Below are 16,766 nucleotides of genomic sequence, written 5' to 3'. Positions count from 1 at the left end.
TTTCTTCTGCATGTTTGCCTCTTCTTTATGCATTCCAGTTAGGAGCTCCCTCTATCCCTGACCAATTAGCTCATGCCTATTTGTATTAAAGTAACAGTGAGAAGCTGCTCAACGTAAACCACTGGTATTTCCTGTTGATGCCACAGAAAGTCTTAATTTCTGTGCACTGAAATGCAGCTAATTTATTTTCCTGATACCTCACACTGATTACTTGTTCACAGAGTAAGTCACCAATTTCAAATGGTTTTCCTTGAAAGCCAGGAGATCCATAGGAGATCTATACATCAAACAGCTAAATTGGGCCTACTTCCTGTGGTTATAAGTCTAAATAAAGGCACAGCCATTAAAATTAGATTCAAAGTGGAATATCAAAGATAGCATGAACAGCTTTATGCAAAGTAACAGTGCATATAGAAGAAAGTGAGTGCAGATAAGCTCATGTAGTGTGTATCACAACTGCTACTTATCAACAATTGTATTCAGCAGCTGAAGGAGGAAAACTGATTTAATCAGTCATAAGAAGAGCTAATTACACAATCCCCTTCTAGAGCAGGAGGCTCTCAGAATGCAACTGAGACACCTGATGTGAAAATCACTATTTTAGATAGTTTTAAGAGTTGAGCAGAGCAAGGTCTAGTGAGTCAGAGCTAACTTGGCAGGCTAATTAGTTTTTAATTTTCAATGTCACTTTATATTATGCAACTGTTTTGGAAACTTTCTTTTTCCTTAAGATAACATCTTCTCACCTGCATACTGTTCTTTCTTGCAGGAGGTGATTTCAGTTCATGGCAATACAAGCAGAATAAGACCCACTGGAATACCTACATTTTAATTCCAGGCACACTTCTAAGGTTCCCTTTTGGAAAAGTAGAACTAATTGAAGTCAGCTAGGAGCAAGTTACTCTGAAAGCTGTAAAACACAAGGATTGGATCCACTTTGAGCACACAACACCTCTATGCTGACAAAGGTCTGATGACCTCCATCCAGCAAACCTCAATTCTACCTCCTTGACAGATTAGCTAGACCTGAAACTGCAGGAGCTACACAGACACAGCAGCAGAGGGTACAACCTCATGCCATTTATGGAGCACAGGCCAGTGACAGAGTGTTGAAAGGTGATCCAAGCCAAACTCCTGCAGCCAGGCCACAGGTTTACTACAGGATGACCTACACAGAGTTTAAGGTGCCTCCAACAGAGGTGGAGGTTTCTGGAGAACAGAGAGAATACATCTCCATGTCAAAAGCTTTCACAAGTCCAGTAAAATTCAAGGATCTCTTCCCATATACCTTAAAAAAAAAAATCAAGCCAAAATGACAGGTTGTATCAGGAGCACATAAAATGGTCTTTAGAAATAGGAAAGCAATAATGGAGAAAGTCTGGGAGGAGAACACAGCTGGTTGATGGAAGCTGGTGATGTATGGGTGGCAGGATGAAGAAATCATCACATTCAAGAAGCTGGCTTCATATCTTCATACCTGCAAATCCACAGAAGGCAGACTAGAGAAAGACTGTGTAAGCAGAAAAGGTTGGGCACAAATGAAGGAGTAGACTATGGATAGTGTAGGGAAGAACATAGTATTGCCAAAAGTCCAGCACATGTTACTCTTACATATCCAGAGCAGCCAAGAGATCACCCACCTGAAAACATGAACACATTCACCATTTGCTACCATCATCTGCACATTTAACTTCTCAATCAGAAATACCAACTAGGCACCAAATCCCATTCTCTCACTCATGTCACAAGTCACGTGCACTGCAGAATATGTCAATTTATTACGCAGAAGCCAGGGGACATGAGGTCACACCAAAACAAGACAGTAAATATTTTGCCTGTTTTAACCATAACTAATTCCTTATGTGAATCTGATTACAAAACTTTATATTGCTTCTCATGCACAGGCTGCCCAACCCTGTACCTGCAGCTATCAAACACCTGCCAGCTAGATACACCAGGTAACAAGGTGAACACGCTGTGTGGAACTGAGCAGGTTTTGCCTGGGCAAAGTAGCTTGTGTGTCAAACACCTCATGCTGCTAAATAATAGATTTGGACTTCCTATATTAGCCAAGTTGGCATCCTACAATAGGGATGATGACATTTTTGCATTTGGCATTTTCTGCTTCTGCACCACATCAAATTTTCTACTGTGGTGTCAGGAAAGATTTCTGCCTACTTCCACTGGAAGAAGCCAGATAAGGACAGCAGTTCTATACCTCTGTTGTCTTTATAAAAAGGTTAGCTCGTCAACTGCCTTTGTTTTTTACCAAAGGCAATGTAAAGCTCAGCAGAGTATATATCAAAGTTCTCAGTGATTCCTTCACCTCTTCCACTGTGCTGTCACTTGACATTTGCCTCAGAGGTGGTCCCAATCAAAAAAGAACACTTTTGTTTTCTCTATATTGCCACTGTGAGATACAAAAAAAAAAAGTTCACCAGAGAGATGAACCAAAAGCAACCAACACTTCTTCCCTGGTTGAAGATCCTCGATCTGGAAAGTTTACTTCAGGTTAGGGTTATCTGCAAAAGTCCCTCTGCTCCAAGAAAACATATATAAAAAGGGCTTTTAAAGGAAAATATCTCTTCATAAGGTCTTCCCCAATTTCTAACATGAAAAACAGCCTGGCAACCTATTCTAATTATTCTGCATATTTTCTTTATTCCATTATTCCATGATAACCACATCCTGCAGACAAAAGCCATCCAAGGCTTTCACCCACCCTGTGCTCAGGGCAGCAATATAGATATGCTATCACTATTCAAGAGAACTCCCTTCATAGGAAGGAGAAGAAATTAAGATATACTTTATTTAATAGATGGTATCTAATAATAAATAATGTGACCTAATAATAATTAGATAATAGCATCTAATAATAAATCTTGACCATCTTTCTTTTCACTTGTGACAATTAAAAGCCAAGTTTATAGAACATTTTTCAGTATTTGACCTTATCAAAGATGAACAGTAGGTTACAGGCTGCTGCTGTTGATGCTTCTGCTTTGAACACCAGCAACAGTACAGGTTCTGTAATTCTAATCTGCCAGTACTGACAGGGTGACCAGTTTGTGCTAAGGCCACAGAACCCTGAAGGGAGCAGCAGCTTCCTCAGGCAGAACAGCTGGCACAGATATAAGCAGATAAAATATTAAGATGATGTTGTTAACATAGCAAATTTCTACACAAAATGAAAATCCTTCCAATCTGGTCCCATTCCTACATATACAAAATAAAAGTACCAGGAAACAGACCATTGCATCAAACCTTAAAAAAGAAAAGCAACCTTTTTTGTTTCGCCTAATTATATTTCTAAAATTCAAATACGCAATAGCCAATTAGAAAACGTGGTGTTTGGGAAGCACTAATTATAAATACTTTTTATGACCCTTACACGTATTGCTGATATATGACAGTATCTGTGAAGTTAATAAACAAATAAACATTCCTGAAACCTGAAAAGATTAAATCCAACAAAACACCTAGAAGTAGTTGGGAGCACAGCAGGAGTGGATTCTGTGCAAGTCCTGCCCTGCCTTCTTACAGGGGGACCTGGAGTGCATGGTTCAGTTGTGGTACAGGGACAGGAGCTCCCTTCTCTTGCATTCTGTCTGATCTGTACAAACCATTGGGAGAAGTGGAGCTTTCTGTCAATACAACCAGAAAAGACCTTCCTTTGGATCATGATGGTCACACAGCCTGCATTAGAAACAGCATGGCTTTTACTAAGCACACACTAGCCTCTATGTGCATGTTTAACAGAGAAATAAAAACCACCACATATCTGATTAAAAGCACAGAAATAATCTCCCACCACGTTCAAGATGCACAGGAAGGGGGAGGAACTCCTCCCACAGATCCAGGCACTAGAGGAAAGAACCCTGCAGAGCTCAGTTCCGAGACGCAAGATGTGGCTTCCCTCACTGCTCTGAAGTTTCTTATCTTCTGACTCTTCTTGGCATGAAGCTGAGAAGCTCCCTGTAGCAACAGGCTGTGAAAACACTCTGATCTGAGGCAAACAGATCCAACATTCCTTCTTCTATTCCTTCCCCTTCTCACAGCAGAGGACTTGTCTTAGGGAAAATGCAGGGTGGCCTGGCAGCAGCAGAAAGGACACTAGGAATGAAACTTGCCAATATTACTCACTTCTGCTCTCTAAGTTCATCTTCATTAACTCTTCAAATACTCCTCTTTTCCCTATGTTCAGTGAGAAATATCTGGCTACAGTCCCTGACATTTCCAGCTACAATATTCAAATGGATAAATCTTTTTCCTGCTATTTCCAAAACAGTAGGTACATGCAAGATCTCCCACAAACTAGAAATACAGGGCAAAAAAGACTGAGCAGAGATGTTACTGCTCTGCACTGGTGCTAATCAGTAGCACTCCTGCTATGTAGGAGGCAGCTATTGTAGCTGGGAATCCTATCTTGTGTGATGTTCAGTAATGCTCTGTGTCCAAACATTGGGTATTGTTCTACACAGTTCTTTCAATATTAGCTCAAAGCAACTAATTCAACAGCTCTGTGCCTTCCAACTGGAGGGAAGAAGCTGAAGAACAAATATTCTGCACGCCTGAATGCTGAGAACAGGCCTCTTCCTTTCTCACCCATCTTCCTTCTGATCCTTCTGTACAGAACAAAGCTGCTCTGCTGTGGATGTGTCAATACAACCATTTCCATGACAACAGCCTAGGATGTGCCAAATATAGACATTTGACTTCAACAAACAGAGAAGGAGGAGACACATGGCTAGAGGGTGTTCTGCTGCACTGCATTTAAACCCAATTCCTTCCTGATGGCTGTGGGCAAACAGAGAAGAATTAATGGGGGCCCTTTGGGATACCAGTGCTCTCTTGATCACATTTCTGCCACCCATGCTGGCTCCTGCTGCAGAAGGCAGGGAACTAGCTTCCCAGCTTCACCCTAAGTTCTCCAACACACAGCCAAACAGCTGAGCATTAACTGCTGATGAAAAAGGGTTTAAATTTTGTTCCTCACCCTCATTTTTAAAGAGCTGAGGTTCATATACTAATTTTATCCCTACTTTGAAGATAGAAGATTCTCATAAGCAAAGAAAGACAACTTCTTAAGTCACTTCAGAAGACTTTTTCTTCTCCTAGCCAAGTGAGGCTCACACAGCAGGAAGGACTCCTGTAGAATACTGCAAACAGCATCACTCACTGAAGAAACCCCATTACAGTGCAAAACATGACCTGAGGTCCCTTCTGTCAGCTGCTGCCTTATGAATCATCATAGAATAGGTTGGGTTGGAAGGGATCTTAAAGCTCACCTAGCTCCAACTTCCTGCCATAGGCAGGGATGCCACCAGTTAGGTCAGGATGCCCAGGACCCCATCCAACCTGGCCTGGAATACACTACATGTTATAAGACAAAACATGACCACCTTGCTCTTCTTACCGCACTGTAACATCATTCCAGAACAATGATGATCTAAAACCACACAGTGTGGGAACTGCTCAGGTTTTTAACATCAATCCATTTAAAATAGTGAATTTTAATAGTGAAAGACCCACTAAGACACTTCCAGTCACAGGGCTCTGAGATTCTGAATCAGAGTCATACAGGGAGCCAGGAAATTCCAACCTGCAGCAGAGTTGTGCTCTTTCTATGGCCCTTGTAGGGTACTTGAAGCAATGTTTTTGGTCTATGGCCCAGCTCTGTTTTCTTTTTGATTGTCTTACAGACAGCACTTAGCAACCCACACAAGCTTGTCCCTTGTACTTAGGTTTTATAGGAGAGGAAAACAGACCAGGAATGTAGGTAATGTGCCTGCCTGCCACAAAGAGTACACAGAGTTAGTGATTACCAAAACCTCTTTCCTCACAGCATTCCTATTCTACTTCCAGACTCTGTCCCAAGGAAGACTCAAAGTCTTGTTACCTCAGGTGATTTATCAAGATGAAAGTAGTTGAGATCAGTGTTTCCAGGAGAAAGCCCTGTGTTAATGGCAATGCTTTAAATTGTCTAAGAAAATAGTTAGATCAAATCCCTCTGAGCACAACAGGCTGAGCGACAAGGGAAGATATTCACAACCAAGGAGTGTTGTGTTTAAACAGGGTTATCCAGGGAATTTACTCACAAGGGCTCATTCTAACACACACACTGTCCTCTAACATAGATTTCTGGGATTAATAATTAGTGTACTGCAGCACAAAACTGTAGGCTGCTGTGCCCAATATGGCAGGTCCCTTCTGTGCTATGACTTGTTACTTATGGAGTGCTATAAATAGCTGGACTGAATGAGTTTCTGTGTATAGTGCAGAAACCACACACAAGGCTCAATCGAAGAGCACACAGCCTCAGTGCTTTCTAAGGATACTTCAGGCAAGGCTTCACCTTTGCATCAACTGTGCAACCAGATCCCTTTCACATGTGCACCAAAGTCAGTCCTCTATGCCTGAGGCTGTGGTCCAGCTGATATCAGACATTACTCTCAGAAAAACAAACCCAGTACTGATCAGATGCTCTCTTCCCCACATCCCACTCGCAAGTTTCACAAGTGCAGATACATGCAGCAAGAGGTCACAAAACCCCACCCCAAACAAAAAAATATGTCCCACACCATGCAATTCATACCCTAAAAGAATCAAACACTTTCAGAGATTTAGGCATCAAACACTGTCTCTACAGGCATGTGTCACCAATGAAGCATCAACTACAAGATCTGCTGCAATTAAGCAACTCTGACCTGTCTTGGCTTCTCAACGCTTCCTCTCCAGCTATGTGCTCAGCTGATCTATAGGAAGGAACTTGTGAATCCTGGAATAATCCAACGGTCAGCAAACTCTGGCCCTCAGGACTAAGGCATGAAAAATTTGCTTCTGCTTTGTGTTTTCAGAAAAATTTCATCTCCCTACCTGCCTTGCCAAAGAAAGCACTTGATAGGTAAAACTTCAGATGTGATACCAGTTGCTCTGCTACCCACAAGCAGAAGGATGATAATTAAGGTGGTTAGAACTCCAGAAAACACACTGCATTAAACTCAGCCAGGACTCCAATGTAAGGAAGTGCAAGGAACACATGGATGTACTGGAGTGGGTCCCAGCTAAAGGTTAGGCATGTTTAAGGCACCTGACATAGACAGAGCAGCTGAGAGAGCTTGGACTCTTCAGCCTGGAGAAGAGAATGCTCAGGGAGATCATAACAATTTATATGTGTACCTGATGAGGGAGGTGTAGAAGACATATTTAGACTCTGGTCTGGTGGCCAATAAAAGCACAAGAAGAAATAGATAAAAACCAAAGTACAGTACACTCTTTTCAAATATAAACTCTTTTTTACACTAAGGGTAGCCATAGCCTGAAAGAGGTTGCAGAGTCTCCATTCCTGGAGATATTCAAACTTCACTGCTCATGCAGGTGACCCTGGTTAGAACATGGGAGTAGGACTAGACAATCTCCAGTGGTGCCTAAAGCATTCTGAGATTCAGGCTGGGAGGAAGACCTGCTTAGAAGCCCTCAAGGAAAACTAGAAACATCTACATCAGGTAAAATTTTCAGAAGTAGCCCATGGCAGAGGATGCTTCAGCTCTCCAGGACTCTGGAAACTAGAGCATGATTAAAGAAAATCAGTGTCAATCATACTATTCAGCTTCCTTGCAAAGTACAGGCATGCAGGGGGAAACTTCCATCATCCCTGCTGCCTGCTCAGAGAAGAGAAAAGGATCCACACAGCCAGCATAGCACAGCACACCACACAAAGCAAGGTGACATTGAAAACATTTGTCATAAATAAAGGCTAGGAAGTAACTGAAAGAAGTTACTCCTGCTCTAATCTGCTTACAGTTTGCAGCTAGCCAAGACTCATCTTCCTCTTAGGAAGTGCTGAACTGCCCCTTGTTTGCTTAGTATGATAAAGGAATTGGGTCACAGTCACTTGTAAAGTTAAAGCACTGGTGCCACTGCAGGTCACTCAACAGCCCAATAGAAGTGTGAAGTATAAGAATGGGTGCCAGGTCCTCTGACAAGTGGACAGAATGGCTGTCCTCTTCCCTGTATTTGCACTATATTCCCAAAAACCATAAATCATTCCTTGTTTTTAAATTGCAGCTGGAAAAATCTTTGCAATCAAGATGCCTTTTTCAAAAATGAAAACTGAAAGAAAGGCAGCACCTGAGAGGAAGACAGAATACCAGGTTGCAGGTCCCACCTTTATTCAGAAAAAAACATGTATTTGGCCAAGCAGCCTTTCAGCACTTTGATCCAGCAGTGCTTACAGTCATCTACATTTGTGATTTCAGAGACATCAAAAATTACTTAGATGAGTCAAGACTAATGACCTGGCCATAATTAATTCAGTGTATTTTTAAATAATTCTGTTCAAGTGTCAAGTCACAGGCTTGAAACACTGTGACATTTCTTATCTTATCCTTGAAAGTATATTTTTTCCTTCTGGAAGCTAAGTTCTCCAGATCAGAGGAGTTATCTGGATTGGACAATCACAAGTGGCTGCCTAGAAGATGCCTAGGCTGTCCTACATACAATTACTTTGGAGGCTTCCTCCGGTGGCTCAGAGATGATGGTCAAGTGGCATTTGGGACAAGTAGAAGTCCCAAGCATAGAAGCTATGCAATGTGCGCTCTCAAGTGAGCCAGAAAAAGCAGCATGAACAGAGGTGACCATTACACCACCAACTGTGACTACAGATGCACAAAAGAAGACTTGACCAAACCCCCAGAATTCAACCTATGCAGAGTACTGACAGTAAAACAGCATGAAATAGGACTGCCAGGCCCTAGATTTATGACACTATAGAGATTGTGGTAAAGCTCAGTATTGGGACCAAAAGTAGCCCAAATTAAATTATTTTGTGCTCTCCAAAGGAAAATGACAGATCCAATCAACAAGTTTCAGTACAGATGGGTTCTGCATATTTTTAATTTATTCAGGCTTTTAAGGCTGATAAGAATGCCACATTTCAAATTGATCCAAATCCACTGTTTTCAGGGTATTAGTAACGCTGTGTTTTCATAATAAACTCTCTTAAAAGGTTTATTGTCAAAGCTTCTTTCAGGCATGCAGAGTAGGTTTTTGCCTTGAGCAGGATGTACCATCAGTGACCTCAAGCTGACATGCAGCTCTGCTCAGGGAGAGGGCTCTCCTGCCAGAGCACCAGGCGAGTCAGCAGGAGCTGAGCCAGCCCAGTGCTTCAAACAACAGCTCCAGCACCCAGGCTATTATTCTCTTATCCAGGTCACTCTGTACTGTCAGAAACAGAGACAATTTCAATACAGACACACAATAAAATCTGCACATGAGGACTGGAAACAGCTCAGGAGCTCAGAGTGCCTTACTCTTGGACCACACAGCTGCCTGTAGCACCCTACTGTCATCTCCCAACTGCTAGACCCTCACAACTGGAACTGAGGGCAGAGCTGAACACTGCAGGTGTGGGGTTTTTTTATGAACTCTGAACTGACCACTTGAGCACCTGTGTGATTGCCTAGAGCTGCCCTGTGTCCTGGACCAGATAGTGTAACAGAGTGTGGTCGCCTACCTGAGAGCCAGCTAGGGAAGTCACACCACAGAAGAGCTCCAGCAGCCCTTGGGCTTCCCCTGTTCAGCAGGTGAGATTGATTCTCACTGCTTGCTGCACCTTATTGCTACAGCTGAGCCTTTAATTTCCAGATAGTTTGGGTTGGGTTTGTTTAAATTCAGTAATTATGTAGACAGGTTTTCCTCCTTTGAACTTGTGTGTGCCTTGACATTTCTAAAGATCCCTGCAAGGAATAACGTTAATGACAGCTCCAAGAACAGGGAGCCATGGCCAGTAAGCACATAGGCCCTGTTTGTAGTCTTCCTTTGTCTCTTAGAAGACTCCATGAACTGCAGTTTTTAAATATCAAGTATGTCTTTTCACATATACATTTGAGTAGTGATCTTAGTGCATAAAGAGCTGAGGGCTTTTCACACCTGGCCTGGAAAGATTCCATTGGCCAAGGGAGAGCACAGTAGCTTAACCCTACCCATTAAACAGATCCTTTGGCATTAATATTGAACCTCCTAGCACACTGCCTTTTCCCTGCATTTTTAAGGACACTTCAATTTTTAAAAAAAGAGCCTAATTCAAAACTATCTCATGGAAAGTATTTTCATTAGCCAAAAGGAAAACTCTTGCAATTTCACTCCCACATAGAAATAAATCTCTGCCATTTGTTATGAAAACATCACCAGTCTTATCTTTCTTTATTCTCAACATGAAACATTCCAGTGCTGTTATAATGATTTTTTTAAGAAAATAAAAATAAAAATCAAAGCTCTGCCTTCTCCTCATGTTCCTGACACAAAAACTTCTTTTTCAAGTTATTTTATAAATACGTACATGTAATTTACCTTCCAAAGCAAGAGGATGGTACCATATACATTAACACTACATTTGAAATTTATTTAAAATTACTATTTTAGACATTTTTCAGACCATTTAAGAAGGGTTCTGAAAGTAAACTTTTCCGTTGGTAGACAAAAAAAATTAGAGCCCACAGCTAGAAATGCTTGTTTTCAAGAAATCTCACTGAGGAATATTCTAAGCTTAGCTAATTAATAATTGTGTGTGTATACACATACACTCAGATACGAGGTAAAAAAATAATTTAACAGAGCAAGAAGAATGATATTCAAAACAACTGTGTACTCAGTTGCCTTTAGCCTTTGATTTCCCTCCCATTCTACTACCACTTGCCAGCCTCCATCCTGCTGGAGGCCACAGAATGCAGGAATCAGCAGCACGTGGGGTGATGCATTAGAGCTTCCATAAGCATTCCCTGGGATATGGCACAACTTGGAAATGGCTCAATTAATCTAGTAAAGCAATTACTCTGTACTCCATGGCAAAAAAAAGGAAAAAAAAAACGTTATTTGAGCTCTTATGAGCTAACATCATAGTCCAGGGAACCCCTTGCTCCTCAATTAGAAAGGATTGAGAATAACAGAAAAGCTCTGTACCTGTTTAGGCAAATACACCCCGAGGTATATTTGCAGTGAGAGCTGCCAGCACTTGGATGTTCACACAATGTAATCCAAGACAGTTAACCAGGTGCAAAAGATGTTCTTATCAGCTTACACCTGAGCTACTGTCTCGCTTTCATGTGCAGACACACCACGTTTAGGAGCAGCTTTTTTAGAAAGGCACAGCCACTGAAGGCACTCAGTATTCAAGAAGACAGCTCATCTTCAGACTTTGGGCTTGCTCTGACCAATATCATGTGCAGTCCAGCACACTCACCTTGTCATTGGCACTTTTAAGCAAATCACTGAACTAGTTAGTTGGTTTAACAAACATCAGACCACAAAAGGATTTTGAGATGAGACAGGATTCTAATTAAATTAGAAGCCTCCACAGATAATTACTGACACTCAGAAGAGGGCTATATTTCTCTAACCCTTCAAAGACACTTCTCATGATTCAGATGAATTGGAGAACAAGACCTTAGTAGGGAATAAGCTTAGTTACAGACAAGCTTAGTAATTTAAAGGAATACATCCTGATGGTACAGGACAGGCATGATTGTTCCCTATACTGTTTAACATAACTAACTGCTAAGCAGCCATAGCTTCACCATGCGCAGGCAGCAAGTACACACATTCCTTGTGACCACTGGGCATAGACACTATTTGCCAGCACATGTTCTAACCTATTTTTGCTGCTTTTTTTACCTATGTGAACTAGACCCAAATAATGCAAATGAAAAGGCACATTCAAATTACTGCAAGCCTTTGCATATCTACCTAAAGGTAGAGAAGAAATGAAGAGTCAGGTAAGCTTCATGGTACCCTCATTCCCCCTTCCTTTACTTTCTTGGACCATGCCAGTTTCCTGCTGCAAGAGCTGTGATGCTGGCAGTGTTCACGTCAGGTGGCTTAAAGCTGTTTCAATTCCATCTAGAAAAATAGCAGCAATTGAAGCTTGGATATATCCCAAAGAAGAGTTGGTCTGAAAGACTACTCTAAAAGTAACAGAATCTTTGAGAAAATAAAGCCTTAGAAGTTGTCATATTCCTCAGCAAAGAGAATCACAATCTACATGTTTTTCATGGGAGTAGTTTTGAAGGCAGAGAAGGAAAAGGTTGAAGATGGTGTACCTGGGACACCTGGGGAAGAATCACAGGCAGTACTCCAAAGATTTATTTTTCCCTGCTGCAACCACAGCATCAGCAAAGATGGGAATGTTTACCTCTGGTAGGCACAGTGCTAATCTGTGCCTCACAGGGACATGAGAATAAGCATTTACTCCTTTTGAAGCAAAACAAAAAAATCTCAAGGGAAAGTCAACTAGAACCAACCCCCCCTCCCCATACATTAAAATGTAATTAGAACTGCAAAGTAGCTGAACTTACAAAAACTGGTTCTGCTGGAAACAGAGGTACAGAAACATGGTTAGACTTCCTACCTATATTAACACTGGTTTTTATTCTCTTTAGTGGGAAAGCACGATGCTAGAGGATGCTTTGCACTGAAAAAAATATTTCTGTAAATGTACTAAATGTGTTAGGTCCAAGTTTATACACATTTAGTATTGACTGAAATTGCCTTTACTGGAATGAACTCAACCACTTACTAATATAGATGTCCTCACTATCTGAATGCGATGTCAAGTCACAGTTCAGCAACACTCAACACACTATTTGGAAGAGGTATTTTCAACTAAGAAATATTTACTTAAGTTTTAGGGCAGCTCAGTAGTTCAACCAAGAGATGTTCATCTTGTAATTCTTCCTTGAAAGTTCAGGATCACCCTTAGGTTTAACCTAAACCGGTCACCATTACAAATGAATCCATACAGAGAGAAAAATCCAAGTTAATTTAGCATGGATTGTTGTTTGTTTGTTCTTAAATCCATTGACTATTAGTTCAGAAGATAAGTGGAAGTTTTTCTGGCAGGTGACACAGAATATATGTGGGAACAATATCACATGTTCTAGTGCAAGCAGTGAATACAGATGAAATGTCCTAGCTCACAATTTGCCAAGGTAAGGGTGACACATAACATCAACATGCTGCAGCGGATGCTTTGAGGCACTCACTTTTTTCCTCCCTGCTCTCCTTTGGATGCATTCTGAAGCAATTTGAACCTTAAATCAATCTCCCCTTGTTTGACTTCTAACTCTTGCTGACTGAGTAACCCTAGAGAAAGAAGGGTCAGTTGGAATTATGCACTGCAGTCCATGAACACAGCTGAAGACATCAGTACCAAAAAGGCAGGGCCAGGGGAAGAAAAAAGAAAAAGAAAGAGCTCAAAAGAAAGTCTCTTGCCAAACAAGAAAGAAGCAAAGCAGTCGCCACAGCTCTATTACTGGCTCTCTCATCAGCCACAACAATGAAATGAATGACTTGGAAAAAACCTCCCTTAAAAACCCACAATTTTCTTTTTAAGGTCTGAATGAAGAAAAAAAACTCCACACCCATGCTTCATGTTTTCTTGTTTGTTTAAAGGCCATATTCCCAAGGGCAGTAGATGAGCATATCTGCATATTAGGAGCCACAAATCTGTGCAGAGGCGCACTGGAGTGTAGCCTGTACAATTAAATTGCTACATATGCACAAATACACAGAGTGTCACAGAGAAACTATGGCAACCACTAGTCCTCCAGGTTGTGATTCCCCTTTGTCCCTACCTTTCTTTGCTCTTCCAGCCCTTCCCAACTTGGACAAGAAGAAGAATAAACAGAAGTATTAATGAGGTTGGGATTGGAACTGCAACAAAGGAGTTGGAAAAGCAAAGAGAGCTGCTCACAGGCTTGAACCTGGAAACATTCTAAAGGAAAAACTTTTCAGTGAAGTTGTACAACAGTGATGAATGGGATAGAGGCAGCATGAGCCTGGGGTACAAAGTCTTGCCTAGGAAACCAGGGTTAGAGTGCCCAGAGTGCCACTGAATCACTTGCTGGAGCACTGTCACAACTGACTTTTAATTTGGATGCCTTGAGGGTTTTTGTCCAGCTGAGATACTTAAGGCCCAATTTTCAGAATTGCTGGACCAGCCCGGCTCCCAGTCCTTTTTTTCACTGGAGAACTGCCCTGGCAACACACTAGGAAAATGCTAATAAATATTTAAAAATAGCAAGGATACCATCCAAGTATCAAACTATACCTTTTTAACTATCCTAAATCATGATTTGAAAGACTTTTGGGCCCTCTGTGAAGGTTACTGATGCTTGTGAAGTCCTCTGGCATACTCAAATGAAGAGCCTGGTAGAACAGTAAAGCATTCCCTATTTTCTTGTTTATATTTAGCTTCAGGGAGAAGGGCCTTTTCATGTAAGGTAGTGTTTATTGACATTTAAACCAGAAATGCCATGCACCGATACTAAAAAACAGTAGATATTTTCACTTCATACAAGTCTGAACCATGTTTTCTACATAGTTCTATTTCAAATGGCACTTGCACAGAAGTTTATGCTGTAACAACAGGTCTTTTCTCTTTCAACTGTGTCACATTTAGCTTCCTCTCTTGATCAGTATACTACAAGAAGGTCAACCCCAAACCAAAACGAATTGTACTTCATTACTAACTGCAGAGGAAGATTACTAACCAAAGACAGCTTTTCCTCTTGTGAACCTCAGGAAACTCTACTGGCCTTTTCTACACACTCTTTTCAATTTGTATTTCTGAAATCACACATTGTCAAACATATGTATTCATAAACACACAGACACCTCTGTCTTTTCAATTCCTTGGAATCTAAATTATGTAAAAGAAAAACTCCAATGGATGCATTCCAATTGTACCTCCCACCTTCTTTTCACCTCCACTTTTCAATCATTTAAATCTGGTTTATTTCTAATCTTCTCTGAAGTCTTAGACAGCAACAGACTGAACATGAAGATCCCTACAGAAAACCTTATGTACACACAGGGGGAAAGACAAGCAAAACCCTCTCCACCAAGTCCACCTATCCAGCCCTAAGGGTGCTACTGGAAATGCAGAATCCCTTTCAAATAGAGAAAGAGACTGACTCTTCTCTCAGACCTTTTTTAAAAAATGTTGGGCACTTCCTAGTGTTTCCACACAGTCTGTGTTCTTTTTTCCTCCCTAACTTCTTGATGTATCACACAGAAAGATGCTGGAGGCTCCCTGCTCCTCTGAGGAGAGGACATTGCCACACACTTTAGTTCCCATTTCTCTCATGCTTTTCCAGCTGCTCCTGCTCCTGCTGGGTTTTCTGTTTGGGTTTTTTTGGTTGGTTTAGGCAGCGCATTAAATTTTACCATTCAAAAATGTTATTTAGCACAAGCTTTAAAGAAATCCTCCCTCACTCCTCAGACAGGGAATTGATGTTGATGGAGAGGAGCAGTTCTACTTCATTTTCCTAAGTTTAAGCCGAAGAATAATTCTGACAGAGCAGAATCAAAACAAAATAAATTCCTCCTGGTGGTCCATTGCTTCAAAGTTTAATCCTAATTCTGACCTGAATTTTGTTAGTAGTTAGAGACCAACTGCTCAGACATCTTTTGCATGTGAGAAGACATCTACCACAGTATTCTAAGGCAGCAAGGAGTCTGAAATGCAGTGATCTGCTTTTATTATTGTATTTATATATCAATACTGTAATTATGAAACTTAATTTGGTTTTTCCCTGTCCTCAGTCTGTCTCCATACCATTTTTTATTCCATTTCCTCTCATCTCTGTATTTCCTGCTAAATGCATGCAGCATCCACAAAATGACACCATGCCCATGCCTCACAGCCTTGGGAGCAAGACTACTGTGGAAATCAAAGAGCATTTAGAAAAATAGACTTAGCTTTGAAGCCCACTTTTGCTATCAACCTTACTGCTTTTGTATCATTGTACACCATTTGTTTCAAGTGACCTGATTAAGCCCAAGAATGCATCCAGGGAGGGCAGCTGACAGCAAACCCTGGAACACAGAGGGGATGGAACTGCTGGCAGCCCCACGCACAACTCCGAGCAGGAGTTTGCAAAAGGACCCTGTGCCACAGTTATTTTATGTTACAGTCAGAGCATGCTGGGGTTAATTTGCATTCCCAGTTACAAGAGAAAATAGCCAGCAGATGCTACTGTGATGCAAAAGCGTATTATCTTGTACTTGCAGCCCAGATCTCTCCCCAAAACAGAGCACCAATGGCTTGATCTCACCCTGAGCTTCTTCCTGTCCGTGGAGGCTCGGGAAGCACTGTAGGTGTTTAGTGCTTCTTGGCCACCTAGAAGGTGTGGTGTGTGCGTTGGAAAGTCAGGGATTGGCCACCCTGCTGTAGTCCTTTCCTCTGTGATTGTGCAGTCACACTTCAGCAGAGGCTCCACAGCAGCAGTGGAGATTTTATTAAACAGCTCCAAATCTATAGTAGCAGATGGAATAGTAAAACCTTTCAATAATTAAAAGTACACATGACTAAAGCAGATTACACAGAACTGCACCCTGAATTCTTCCCAAGCCTTGATTCTAGCTGGTAGCACTGGGTATTTTTACTAAGGAAATGGAAGTCACTGGTGGCCTTGAAGGCACTTGTCTGAATTTATCTAAGAGAGGAACTAATTTACTGCAGCTCTATTAAAAATCTCTCTAAACAGCAACAGCTGAACAGCTCAGCAATCATTGGCCATTAACATCTTTGCCAGTATCAGCTGGGAATGAGAAAGCTTCTTTACCACGCTTCCAGTTCAAACATTCAAACCCTAAACATGCACATCAGTGACTAAAAACCAGAATGCCACATCCAGACAGGCTGAGTCAGAATAGGTCCAGGCTATAGGAACATGCCTCCAAACTCCCTGGTTCAGAAAGGCATTAAA

At 41.4% G+C, this 16,766-nt stretch overlaps 1 protein-coding gene across 2 annotated transcripts in view; it reads right to left on the bottom strand.

The window, feature by feature from the left end:
* Positions 1-16,766, bottom strand: part of ARHGEF4 (Rho guanine nucleotide exchange factor 4) — a 213,581-nt gene that overhangs the window by 83,102 nt on the left and 113,713 nt on the right. The window lies entirely within an intron of this gene.

This window comes from Lichenostomus cassidix, chromosome 9 (genome assembly GCF_008360975.1).
Source record: "Lichenostomus cassidix isolate B80296 chromosome 9, HeHo_3.0, whole genome shotgun sequence".
NCBI classification, from domain to species: domain Eukaryota; kingdom Metazoa; phylum Chordata; class Aves; order Passeriformes; family Meliphagidae; genus Lichenostomus; species Lichenostomus cassidix.
The sequence above is the reverse complement of the archived record's forward strand: the minus strand, read 5'-3'. Positions and strand labels throughout refer to the sequence as shown.